Genomic DNA, 13,653 nt, shown 5'->3' on the forward strand with positions numbered 1-13,653 from the left:
AAGATTCCGACTTGTTGAATGGGGTTGGTGAGAATTTCCCAACCTCTTCTTCGAATCTCATGTCGGATCTCCGGATATTCACCCTTTTTGAGCTTGAAAGGGACCTCGGGGATCACCTTCTTCTTGGCCACAACTTCATAGAAGTGGTCTTGATGCACCCTTGAGATGAATTTCTCCATTTTCCATGACTCGAAGGTGGAAGCTTTTGCCTTTCCTTTCCTCTTTCTAGAGGTTTTTCCGGCCTTTGGTGCCATAAATGGTTATGGAAAAATAAAAAGCAACGCTTTTACCACACCAAACTTAGAAGGTTTGCTCGTCCTTGGGCAAAAGAAGAAAGAAAGTAGTAGAAGAAGAAGAAAAGGGAGGAGATAGAGGGAGATATATGGTTCGGCCAAGGGGGAGTAGTGTGTATGATGTGTGAAAATGAAAGAGTGAAGATTGGTTTATATAGGAGTGGAGAGACGGGTAGGGTTCGGCCATGTATGGGTGGGTTTGGAAAGGAAAGTGGTTTGAATTTGAAAGGTGAGGTAGGTGGGGTTTTATGGTGGATGGATGTGGATTGGTGAAGAGATTATGGAGAAGAGGGTAGGATGTGATAGGTGAGGGGTTTTTGGGGAAGAGGTATTGAGGTGATTGGTGAAGGGTATTTGGGGAAGGGTGTAATGGGAAGGTAGGTGGGGATCCTGTGGGGTCCACAGATCCTGAGGTGTCAAAGATTTCTCATCCTTGCACCATATTGGCATGTAAACGCCCCTTCCTATGCCAATCCTGGCGTTAAACGCCAGGTTGCTGCACATTTTTAGCGTTTAACGCCAGCTTTTCTCCCCTTTCTGGCGTTTAAAGCCAGCTCTGTGCCCTTTTCTGGCGTTAAACGCCAGTTTGGTGCCCATTTCTGGCGTTAAACGCCCAGAATGGTGCCAGACTGGGCGTTTAACGCCCATTCTGCTACCCTTACTGGCGTTTAAATGCCAGTAAGATTCTCCTCCAGGGTGTACTATTTTTAATACTGTTTTTCATTCTATTTTTGCTTTTTTAGTTATTTTTGTGACTTCACATGACCATCAACCTACAGAAAATATAAAATAACAATGAAAAATAAATAGATATGATTAAATAAAATTGGGTTGCCTCCCAACAAACGTTTCTTTAATGTCAATAGCTTGACAGTGGGCTCTCATGGAGCCTCACAGATTCTCAGAGCATGATGATGGCCTCCCAACACCAAATTTAGAGTTTGGATGTGGGGGTTCTATATGACTCTGCATTGAGAGAAGCTTTTCATGCTTCCTCTCCATGGTTACAGAGGGAGATCCTTGAGCTTTAAACACAAGGGAGTCATCATTCACTTGAAGGGCCAATTCTCCTATGTCAACATCAATCACAGCTTTTGCTGTGGCTAGGAAGGGTCTGCCAAGGATGATGGATTCATCCATACACTTTCCAATGTCTAGGATTATGAAATCAGCAGGGATGTAGTGGCCTTCAACCTTTACCAAGACATCCTCTACAAGTCCATAAGCCTGTTTCCTTGAATTGTCTGCCATCTCTAGTGAGATTCTCACAGCTTGTATCTCAAGGATCCCTAGCTTCTCCATTACAGAGAGAGGCATGAGGTTTATGCTTGACCCTAGGTCACACAGGGCCTTCTCAAAGGTCATGGTGCCTATGGTACAAGGTATTGAGAATTTTTCAGGATCCTGTCTCTTCTGAGGTAATCTCTGCCTAGTCAAGTTATCCAGTTCGTTGGTGAGCAAAGGGGGTTCATCCTCCCAAGTCTCATTACCAAATAACTTGGCATTTAGTTTCATGATTGCTCCAAGGTACTTAGCAACTTGCTCTCCAGTAACATCTTCATCCTCTTCAAAGGAAGAATACTCATCAGAGCTCATGAATGGCAGAAGTAAATTCAATGGAATCTCTATGGTCTCTGTATGAGCCTCAGATTCCCGTGGTTCCTCATTAGGAAACTCCTTGGAGGCCAGTGGACGTCCATTGAGGTCTTCCTCAGTGGAAATCACTGCGCCTTCCTCCTCTCCAGGTTCGGCCTTGTGGGTTATGTTGATGGCCTTGCACTCTATTTTTGGATTCTCTTCTGTATTGCTTGGGAGAGTACTAGGAGGGAGTTCAGTAACTTTCTTACTCAGCTGACCCACTTGTGCCTCCAAATTTCTAATGGAGGACCTTATTTCAATCATGAAACTTTGAGTGGTCTTAATTAAATCAGAGACTATGGTTGCTAAGTCAGAGTGGCTCTGCTTAGAATTCTCTGTCTGTTGCTGAGAAGATGATGGAAAAGGCTTGCTATTGCTAAACTTATTTCTTCCACCATTACTATTGTTGAAGCCTTGTTGAGGCCTCTGTTGGTCCTTCCATGAGAGATTTGGATGATTTCTCCATGAAAGATTTTCCATAGGGTTCTCCCATGTAATTCACCTCTTCCATTGCTGGATTCTCAGGATCATAAGCTTCTTCTTCAGATGAAGTTTCTTTGGTACTGCCTGTTGCTGCTTGCATGTCAGATAGACTCTGAGAAATCATATTGACTTGCTGAGTCAATATTTTGTTCTGAGCCAATATGGCATTCAGAGTATCAATCTCAAGAACTCCTTTCTTCTGATTTGTCCCATTATTCACAGGGTTCCTTTTAGAAGTGTACATGAATTGGTTATTTGCAACCATTTCAATGAGTTCCTGAGCTTCTGCAGGTGTCTTCTTCAGATGAAGAAATCCTCCAGTAGAGCTATCCAATGACATCTTGGACAGTTCAGATAGACCATCATAGAAGATACCTATGATGCTCCATTCAGAAAGCATGTCAGAAGGACACCTTCTCATTAATTGCTTGTATCTTTCTCAAGCTTTATAGAGGGATTCACCTTCCTTCTATCTGAAGGTCTGGACCTCCACTCTTAGCTTACTCAATTTTTGAGGTGGAAAGAATTTGGCCAGAAAAGCACTGACCAGCTTTTCCCAAGAGTTCAGGCTTTCCTTAGGTTGTAAATCCAACCATATCCTAGCTCTATCTCTTACAGCAAAAGGGAAGAGCATAAGTCTGTAGACCTCAGGGTTAACCCCATTGGTCTTGACAGTGTCACAGATTTGCAAGAATTCAACTAAGAACTGATGAGGATCTTCCAATGGAAGTCCATGAAACTTGCAATTCTGTTGCATTAGAGAAACTAATTGAGGCTTCAGCTCAAAGTTGTTTGCTCCAATGGCAAGAATTGAGATGCTTCTCCCATAGAAGTTGGGAGTAGGTGCAGTAAAGTCACCAAGCACCTTCCTTGCATTGTTGGCATTGTTGTTGTTTTCGGCTGCCATGGCGTCTTCTTGTTTGAAAATTTCTGTTAGGTCCTCTACAGAGAGTTGTGCTTTAGCTTCTCTTAGCTTTCTCTTCAAGGTCCTTTCAGGTTCAGGATCAGCTTCAACAAGAATGCCTTTGTCCTTGCTCCTGCTCATATGAAAGAGAGGAGAAGAAAGTATGGAATCCTCTATATCACAGTATAGAGATTCCTTGATGTGTCAGAGGAAAAGATGAATGGAAGGAGGAGGTAGAGAGGAGAGAATTCGAACTTATCAAGAGGGATAGGGTTTGAATTGCACATTGAGGAGGAGTGTTAGTCCTTTAAATAGAAAATGTTAGAAGGGGGGAGTGATTTCCAAAAATAAATTAAAAAGATTTTGAAATAATTAAAAGAAATTTTGAAAAATTGATTGATGATTTTCGAAAATTAGAATTTAAGAAATTAGTTAAGTGATTTTTGAAAAAGATTTTGAAATTAGAAATAAAAAAGATATGATTGAAAATTATTTTAAAAAAGATGTGATTGAGGAGATATGATTGAGAAGATATGATTGAAAATCAATTTTAAAAAAAAGAAATTTTTAAAATTAAAGTTGATTACTTGACTAACAAGAAATTAAAAGACATGATTCTAGAATTTAAAATTTGATCCTTTCTTAATAGGCAAGTAACAACTTGAAAATTTTGAATTAAATCATCAATTGTAGCAAGGATTTTTGAAAATAGTAAAAAAAAATAGAAAATGGAAAGAAATTGATTTTGAAAAGATATGATTGAAAAGATATGATTTGAAAAAGATTTGATTTTGAAAAATTATGAAAATTTGAAAAAGATTTGAATTGAAAACAAAATCTTCCCTCCTGTGCCATCCTGGCGTTAAACGCCCAGAACGGTATCCATTCTGGCGTTTAATGCCCAAAATACCACCCTTTTGGGCGTTTAATGCCCAGCCAGGTACCTTGGCTGGCGTTTAAACGCCAGTTTTTCTTCCTCACTGGGCGTTTTGAATGCCCAACTTTTTCTGTTTAATTCCTCTGCTGAATGTTCTGAATCTTCAATTCTCTGTATTTGTTGACTTGAAAAGACATGGTTTTGAAATTTTTTTGAATTTTTGATGATGAGAAATAATCAAAATGCAACTAATCATGAAAACTAAGATCAAACAAACAATGCATGCAAGACACCAAACTTAAAAATTTTCATATTAGAAACACTAACAAAGTGAGAATGCATATGAAAAACAACTAAACACACAAAACAAGAGAATTTAAAGATCAGAGCAAGGGAATCATCAAGAATAACTTGAAGATTAATGAAGAACATAATGCATGTATTCGAAAAATACAAGAAAATTAAAAATATGCAGGACACCAAACTTAAAATTAGACACTAGACTCAAACAAGAAACATAAAATATTTTTGATTTTAAGATTTTATAATTTTTTTTTGTGATTTTTCGAAAATTATATGGAAAAGAAAATAAAGAGATTCAAAATTTTTAATAAGAATTCCAGGAATCATGCAATGTTAGTCTAACGCTCCGGTCCAGGAATTAGACATGGCTTACTAGCCAGCCAAGCTTTCAGTGAAAGCTTCGGTCCAAAACACTAGACATGGCCAATGGCCAGCCAAGCTTTAGCAGATCATTACTTTCAACAGCAAGATTGATATAAATCAACAAGCTCTTGTGATGATAAGTTGAAACCTCGGTCCAAAAGTTTAGACATGGTTTCATAACCAGCCAGACTTCAACAAATTATCATGAAATTCTAGAATTCATTCTTAAAAACTCTGAAGAACATAATAGAAATTTTTTTTTTGTATTTTTGAAAATTTTTTTCGAAAATAAAAAGTAAAAAGCTTAAACATAAAATAAAATTACCTAATCTAAGCAACAAGATGAACCGTCAGTTATCTGATAAACCCCATTTGTAGGGTTTATCTTGTGCTTGATTTAGGGGATTTTATACCCTTTTACCCACATTTATCCATTGAAATAGCATGGTTTTATAACTTCTCCTTTAATTGTGCCTAAGAGTGAAAACATGCTTTTTAGGACTTAAAATAGCTAAATCTAATTCTCCTTGATTCCATTAGATGCCTTGATATGTTTGCTAAGTGATTTATAGTGGTAAGTATTTCCGCCTGTCACGCGGACGACCCGGGTTCGATCCCCGGCAACGGCGCCATTTTGATAAACGGATTCTTGATGGTTTAGAATTTCACAAATGAATTCTCATTGCAAGTATAGTTCCTAAACCAAAGAATAATCCTTTCATACAAAAGATTGTTTGTCACAAGTAACAAACCCCTAAAATTAATAACCGAAGTATTCAAACCTCGGGTCGTTCTCCCTAGGAATTGTAATGAAGTGTTTTGTTATTGGTTGTGAGTTATTTTTGGGGTTTTAATAAGAAACATGAAACATAAATGGTAAGAAAGTAAACTAAGGCCTAAAAAGGTCTTGGCAAGGGTTGGTGGTCAAGGATCTCTATCCTAATCACTAACCACAATATGAGAATTGGCAAGGACCATTCCCCCTTCAATCCTTGGCTTAAATAGCATCAGAAATGAGTTGGATTGGGCCCACAAGGCTTTAGAATTCGCTGGCCACGTTTTGCTTTAAGTGAACCAGGTGGCAGCAACGGCGCGTGCGCGTACTATGCGCGTACGCGTCACCATGTGTGGTTCAACCATAGCAAATTTTATATCGTTTCGAAGTCCCGGATGTTAGCTTTCCAACCCAACTAAAACCGCATCATTTGGATCTCTGTAGCTCAAGTTATGGCCGATTAAGTGCGAAGAGGTCGGGTTGACAGCTTTTGCGTTTCCTTTATTTCTCCATGAGTTCTCCATTTCTACATGCTTTTCCTACATTCCCTTGGTCCAATCCTCGCCTCCTAAATCTAAATCACTTAGCAAACATATCAAGGCATCTAATGGAATCAAGGAGAATTAGATTTAGCTATTTTAAGTCCTAAAAAGCATGTTTTCACTCTTAGGCACAATTAAAGGAGAAGTTATAAAACCATGCTATTTCAATGGATAAATGTAGGTAAAATGGTATAAAATCCCTTAAATCAAGCACAAGATAAACCCTACAAATGGGGTTAACAACCTCCCCACACTTAAACCAAGAATGTCCTCATGCTTAAACCAAGAATGAAGTAAGGGTATGACATTTATTCAATGAAAACTAACTAAATGCAATCTACCTATATACAACTATCTAAATGAATGCAAGTTCTTGGTCAAAATAAATCAATTTCCAAGAAACATATATGCACAAGGGCTAAGGACTAGCAAGTCTAATCCACAATTGAATTGAGTTATTAAATATTTTTACAAACTTGCATGAAAATTATGATCTTATGTTCAAACATGTAATTGAGCATCAAACCCTCACCGGTAGTGTTTGCACTCTATTCACTCAAGTGTTTAGGGTTGATTCTCTCAATTCTCTCCTAATCATGCTTTATAAGATTTGTTTTTCTTCTAACAATCAACAAATATTTCATGCATGCAAAGGTAAGCATGAAGAACTCAAAACCAAGTAACAAAATATAACCTCAATCATAGAATCCAACAAAGATGATCTAAAAACATTCATGCTAAAATAGCATTTAGGCAATAAGGGCAGCAATGTATAACAAACAAAGTCAATACTCCAACACTTATGATGAAAAGAGAGAAAATAAAATGAAAGCTAAACTAAAACTAACTAATTAACTAACCAACTAACTAATTAACCAACTAAAATAAATGGTTATCCATGGTGTTTGGAAGTGTTGGATGAGGGGTAGGAGAAGGGAAGAAGAAAGGAGAAGGAAAGAATTGGAAAGAGGAGAAGAAAAGAAAAGTGGATGGGAGAAAGAAATCCGCGCGTACGCACACATGGCGCGCACGCGTCGTTGGCTTATTTCGAGAGTGGCGCGTACGCGTCATGTGCGCGTGTGCTTAAGTGGGGTTTGTGCCAGAGGCACAACATTGGCGCGGCGCAGGCACAACTCTTTGAAAAATGTATGGAGGTTGGAACTTCTCAATCCACGCGTGCGCACGCATGGTGCGCGCGCGTGGATGGTCGAAAATGCTGGAAGTGCGCGTACGCGTCATGTACGTGTACGCGTGGATGGTGCTCTGTTTTTTTTCAAAAAAATTTTTTTCTATTTTTTTGCACCAATCCAAGCATTCCAAACCTCCAAACAGCTACCAAAACACCATAAAACCTTATTTAACATACTTAAACTACCAAACATACTCAACTAACTAAACAAAACATGAAATTAAACTAATTCTACCAATATATATATAAGAGAAAATGAAAGGATTTTACCATGGTGGGTTGTCTCCCACCTAGCACTTTTGTTTATTGTCCTTAAGTTGGACTTATGGGGAGCTCCTCATCAAGGTGGCTTGTGCTTGTATTCATCTTGGAACTCCCACCAATGCTTGGTTCTCCATTGTGCCCCAAGATTCTTCATGGATTGAGCCAAGTCTTGATGGAGTTCTTCACAAGCTTGGGGCTCCCAAAGTTGATCCTCTTCTTGTAATCCGGGATCTTACACTTTGTTTTCACACCCGTCTTGAAGTTGATCATCATTATTAATCCATCCGGGTGGTGAACAAGATGAATTCTCTATGAAATGCCCAACAATCCTCCTAGACCCATCTATTTGAGCACTATTCCCACCTTTGTATTCAACTCTTGAAGTATCAACCAAAATGAGCCTTGATTTGCAACGCCAACCACGAAACATCTTTCGCTTACGCTTCATCCCACAAAGCATCCTAAGTTGACCATCCGTTTCAAGCAAGCCATACTCAAGTGGGACAATAAAGCTAATAGAAATGAATTTTACCCACTCAAGTGAAGGGGTAGATGACAACCTAGGCAAAGATGCTTCCAACGATCTTGACAGAGCGTATTCCACTCCCATCCTTCTATTTCTAAGGACTTCCACCTCTTCACAAGATCTCTCTAATTCAATCCTTTGTTCATTAATACTATCTAAGCTTTTTCCCTTAAACAAACTATAATTGGGAGGGTGAAAGAAGTTTACCTCCGCAACATTTTCAAACACACCGGGAGAAGGTTCTTCAAGTTCAAAGGATTCTCCACCACTAGGACTTGATGCTTGCTCTTCGTTGCCATGGGAACTCAATTCTTGCTCTATCCCATCCAAGTCTTCATATGGAATATGCCTTGGAAGGTGTGCACTTTCCTCCCTAGCATCAATTTCAATCATCTTGGAGGGGTTTTCTTCAACTCTATGTTCCCATAGAAGCTCCGCATCTCCTAAGTCTTCTACCACTTCTTCCTTGTCTTCAACAATTAAAGCTTCCTCTAATTGTTCCAATACAAAGCAACTTCCCTCATTTCCCACCGGAGTTTCCAATCTCTCCTTCATGCTATGTTCTTCATTTGATTCTCCACATGTAGCCATGGGAGTTCCTTGAGTGTTCAAGCATTGGGAGGCTAATTGATTTGTTACCGCATCCAAGGCGGTCATGAAATTTTGCACATCCCTCTTCATCTCTTCTTGCCCTTGAACAAGAACACCAAAGGTTTCATCCATTAGAGATTGGGGTGGGTGGAAGGGTTCATTAAATTGGAGAAAGGGTTCATTATAGGAAGGTTAAACTAAGCTAAAACTAAACTAATGGTTACTAACTTCTAAAGTCTGAAAAGTCTCTCCATTCTCCCTTCAATCCTTGGCTTAAATAGCATTAGAAATGAGTTGGATTGGGCCCACAAGGCTTTAGAATTCGCTGGCCACGTTTTGCTTTAAGTGAACCAGGTGGCAGCAACGGCGCGTGCGCGTACTATGCGCGTACGCGTCACCATGTGCGGTTCAACCATAGCAAATCTTATGAAGCCCCGGATGTTAGCTTTCCAACCCAACTGGAACCGCATCATTTGGATCTATGTAGCTCAAGTTATGGCCGATTAAGTGCGAAGAGGTCGGGTTGACAGCTTTTGCGTTTCCTTTATTTCTCCATGAGTTCTCCATTTCTACATGCTTTTCCTACATTCCCTTGGTCCAATCCTCGCCTCCTAAATCTAAATCACTTAGCAAACATATCAAGGCATCTAATGGAATCAAGGAGAATTAGATTTAGCTATTTTAAGTCCTAAAAAGCATGTTTTCACACTTAAGCACAATTAAAGGAGAAGTTATAAAACCATGCTATTTCAATGGATAAATGTGGGTAAAAGGGTATAAAATCTCCTAAATCAAGCACAAGATAAACCCTACAAATGGGGTTTATCAACCTCCCCACACTTAAAACCAAGCATGTCCTCATGCTTAAACCAAGAATGAAGTAAGGGTATGGCATTTATTCAATGGAAACTAACTAAATGCAATCTACCTATATGCAACTATCTAAATGAATGCAAGTGCTTGGTCAAAATAAATCAATTTCCAAGAAACATATATGCACAAGGGCTAAGGACTAGCAAGTCTAATCCACAATTGAATTGAGTTATTAAATATTTTTACAAACTTGCATGAAAATTATGATCATAGGTGAAAACATGTAATTGAGCATCAAACCCTCACCGGTAGTGTTTGCACTCTATTCACTCAAGTGTTTAGGGTTGATTCTCTCAATTCTCTCCTAATCATGCTTTATAAGATTTGTTTTTCATCTAACAATCAACATATATCTTATGCATGCATACAATTATCATGAGGTCTTTTCTTTAGGTTGTAATGGGGTTAGGGTCAAGGTAGGATACATATTTGGTCAAGTGAGCTTAAAATTTGAATCTTTGATAAGCTTAAACTTCCCACCTAGCCTATGACATCCTATACAATTAAGCTCTAACCTAACTACCCATTTTTTCCTCACTTTTTCACATACTCATGCATTTTCTTTTCATTTCACAACACTTGTGCATTGATCTTTATTGGACTTTACTTTGGGGCATTTTGTCCCCTTTTTATTTCTTTCTTTTTTTTTCTTCTTTTTCTTTCTTTTACTATTTTTTTTCTTTTCCATATTGTTTTTTTTTCTTTTTCTTTTCTTTTTTTTCTTTTGTTTTTCTCATTTTTTTCTTTCTATATACAAGAGCATCAATGCATAAGATTTTACATTTGATCAATACATGAGTATGTATCCAATTCTCAATATTTTCAATAACAATACAAAACTACCCTTTTATTCACCCAATGTCCCAAGGTTTTCACACTTGAATGATACTCACACACACTAGCCTAAGCTAATCAAAGATCCAAATAAGGACAATTATTGTTTTTCGCTTTAGGCTTGTAATGTGCTAAAATAAGAACAAGTGGGTTAAGCGTAGGCTCAAATTTGCTAACAATGGATGATAAGAGGTAAGGCTATTTGGGTAAGTGAGCTAATGAAACAATGGCCTCAATCATATAAATGCATGAATACACAAAATAATGGAAATAAAGAATCAAACAAATCAAAGATTACAATCATAGAAAGAGAATAATGCACACAAGAAGGAAAAATAAGTGGTTATAAGATGTAACCACAAATATAGCCTCAATCATAGAATCCAACAAAGATTATCTACAAACATTCATGCTAAAATAGCATTTAGGCAATAAGGGCAGCAACGTATAACAAACAAAGTCAATACTCCAACACTTATGATGAAAAGAGAGAAAATAAAATGAAAGCTAAACTAAAACTAACTAATTAACTAACCAACTAACTAACTAACTAACTAAAATAAATGGTTATCCATGGTGTTTGGAAGTGTTGGATGAGGGGTAGGAGAAGGGAAGAAGAAAGGAGAAGGAAAGAATTGGAAAGAGGAGAAGAAAAGAAAAGTGGATGGGAGAAAGAAATCCGCGCGTACGCACACATGGCGCGCGCGCGTCGTTGGCTTATTTCGAGAGTGGCGCGTACGCGTCATGTGTGCGTGTGCGCAAGTGGGGTTTGTGCCAGAGGCACAACGTTGGCGCGGCGCAGGCACAATTCTCTGAAAAATGTATGGAGGTTGGAACTTCTCAATCTACGCGTGCGCACGCATGGCGCGCGCGCGTGGATGGTCGAAAATGCTGGAAGTGCGCGTACGCGCCATGTACGCGTACGCGTGGATGGTGCTCTGTTTTTTTTCAAAATTTTTTTTTTTTATGTTTTTGCACCAATCCAAGCATTCCAAACCTCCAAACAGCTACCAAAACACCATAAAACCTTATTTAACATACTTAAACTACCAAACATACTCAACTAACTAAACAAAACATGAAATTAAACTAATTCTACCAATATATATATAAGAGAAAATGAAAAGATTTTACCATGGTGGGTTGTCTCCCACCTAGCACTTTTGTTTATTGTCCTTAAGTTGGACTTATGGGGAGCTCCTCATCAAGGTGGCTTGTGCTTGTATTCATCTTGGAACTCCCACCAATGCTTGGTTCTCTATTGTGCCCCAAGATTCTTCATGGATTGAGCCAAGTCTTGATGGAGTTCTTCACAAGCTTGGGGCTCCCAAAGTTGATCCTCTTCTTGTAATCTGGGATCCCACACTTTGTTTTCACACCCGTCTTGAAGTTGATCATCATTATTAATCCATCCGGGTGGTGAACAAGATGAATTCTCTATGAAATGCCCAATAATCCTCCTAGACCCATCTATTTGAGCACTATTCCCACCTTTGTATTCAACTCTTGAAGTATCAACCAAAATGAGCCTTGATTTGCAACGCCAACCACGAAACATCTTTCGCTTACGCTTCATCCCACAAAGGATCCTAAGTTGACCATTCGTTTCAAGCAAGCCATACTCAAGTGGGACAATAAAGCTAATAGAAATGAATTTTACCCACTCAAGTGAAGGGGTAGATGACAACCTAGGCAAAGATGCTTCCAACGATCTTGACAGAGTGTATTCCACTCCCATCCTTCTATTTCTAAGGACTTCCACCTCTTCACAAGATCTCTCTAATTCAATCCTTTGTTCATTAATACTATCTAAGCCTTTTCCCTTAATCAAACTATAATTGGGAGGGTGAAAGAAGTTTACCTCCGTAACATTTTCAAACGCACCGGGAGAAGGTTCTTCAAGTTCAAAGGATTCTCCACCACTAGGACTTGATGCTTGCTCTTCATTGCCATGGGAACTCAATTCTTGCTCTATCCCATCCAAGTCTTCATATGGAATATGCCTTGGAAGGTGTGCACTTTCCTCCCTAGCATCAATTTCAATCATCTTGGAGGGGTTTTCTTCGACTTTATGTTCCCATGGAGGCTCCGCATCTCCTAAGTCTTCTACCACTTCTTCCTTGTCTTCAACAATTAAAGCTTCCTCCAATTGTTCCAATACAAAGCAACTTCCCTCATTTCCCACCGGAGTTTCCAATCTCTCCTTCATGCTATGTCCTTCATTTGATTTTCCACATGTAGCCATGGGAGTTCCTTGAGTGTTCGAGCATTGGGAGGCTAATTGATTTGTTACCGCATCCAAGGTGGCCATGAAATTTTGCACATCCCTTTTCATCTCTTCTTGCCCTTGAACAAGAACACCAAAGGTTTCATCCATTATAGATTGGGGTGGGTGGAAGGGTTCATTAAATTAGGGGGAGGGTTCATAGTAGGACGGTGGTTCTTCTTGGTAGGTTGATTCTTCTTGGTAGAGTTGTGGTGGTTCTATGTTTCCCACTCTTTCTACTTGTTGCACAACACACTCCATGGTTGCTTGAAATTGATCCAATACTTCCTTGAGACGATCCCTTGACTCTTGTTCCTCTTGGATAATATGATTAGGATCGTGGCTCTTGAAAATATTGATGTTGGAATTGTGGTGGCTCTATATGTGGTTCATATGGCTCATATGGTTGTTGGTAGGATGGATATAGATTAGGGTCATATGAAGGTGGTTGGTAAGAAGGGGCTTGTGAGTATGGTTGAGAGTTATGTTGAGGATATGCTTCATAGGCATATGGTGGTAGTTCTTGAAAATCACAAGGTGATTCACCATAACCATTGGATTGATATGCATCATAGAATGGCTCTTCTTCATAGTGCATTGGTGGGGGTTGTTGCCATGAGGATTGATCATAAGCATATGGCTCCTCCCACCTTTGGTTATCCCATCCTTGATACACATCTCATTATAGTCCTCATTTCCTACAACATAGTTGTAATCACACTCATAGCCAAGGTGAGAATTCATGATAGCAAGAAGAAAATGAAAACAAAATCAAATAAGAAGCGAGAAAATTAAATCCTAAAACTAGCAAGAGCTAACAAAAGCAAACATATTCACACTATTCACATATATACAATAACCAATAACGTAACCCCATTTGTAGGGTTTATCTTGTATTGATTTTTGGGGATTTTATCAACTTTTACCCACAT

Source organism: Arachis ipaensis, chromosome B08 (genome assembly GCF_000816755.2).
Source record: "Arachis ipaensis cultivar K30076 chromosome B08, Araip1.1, whole genome shotgun sequence".
Taxonomy (NCBI): Eukaryota; Viridiplantae; Streptophyta; class Magnoliopsida; order Fabales; family Fabaceae; genus Arachis; species Arachis ipaensis.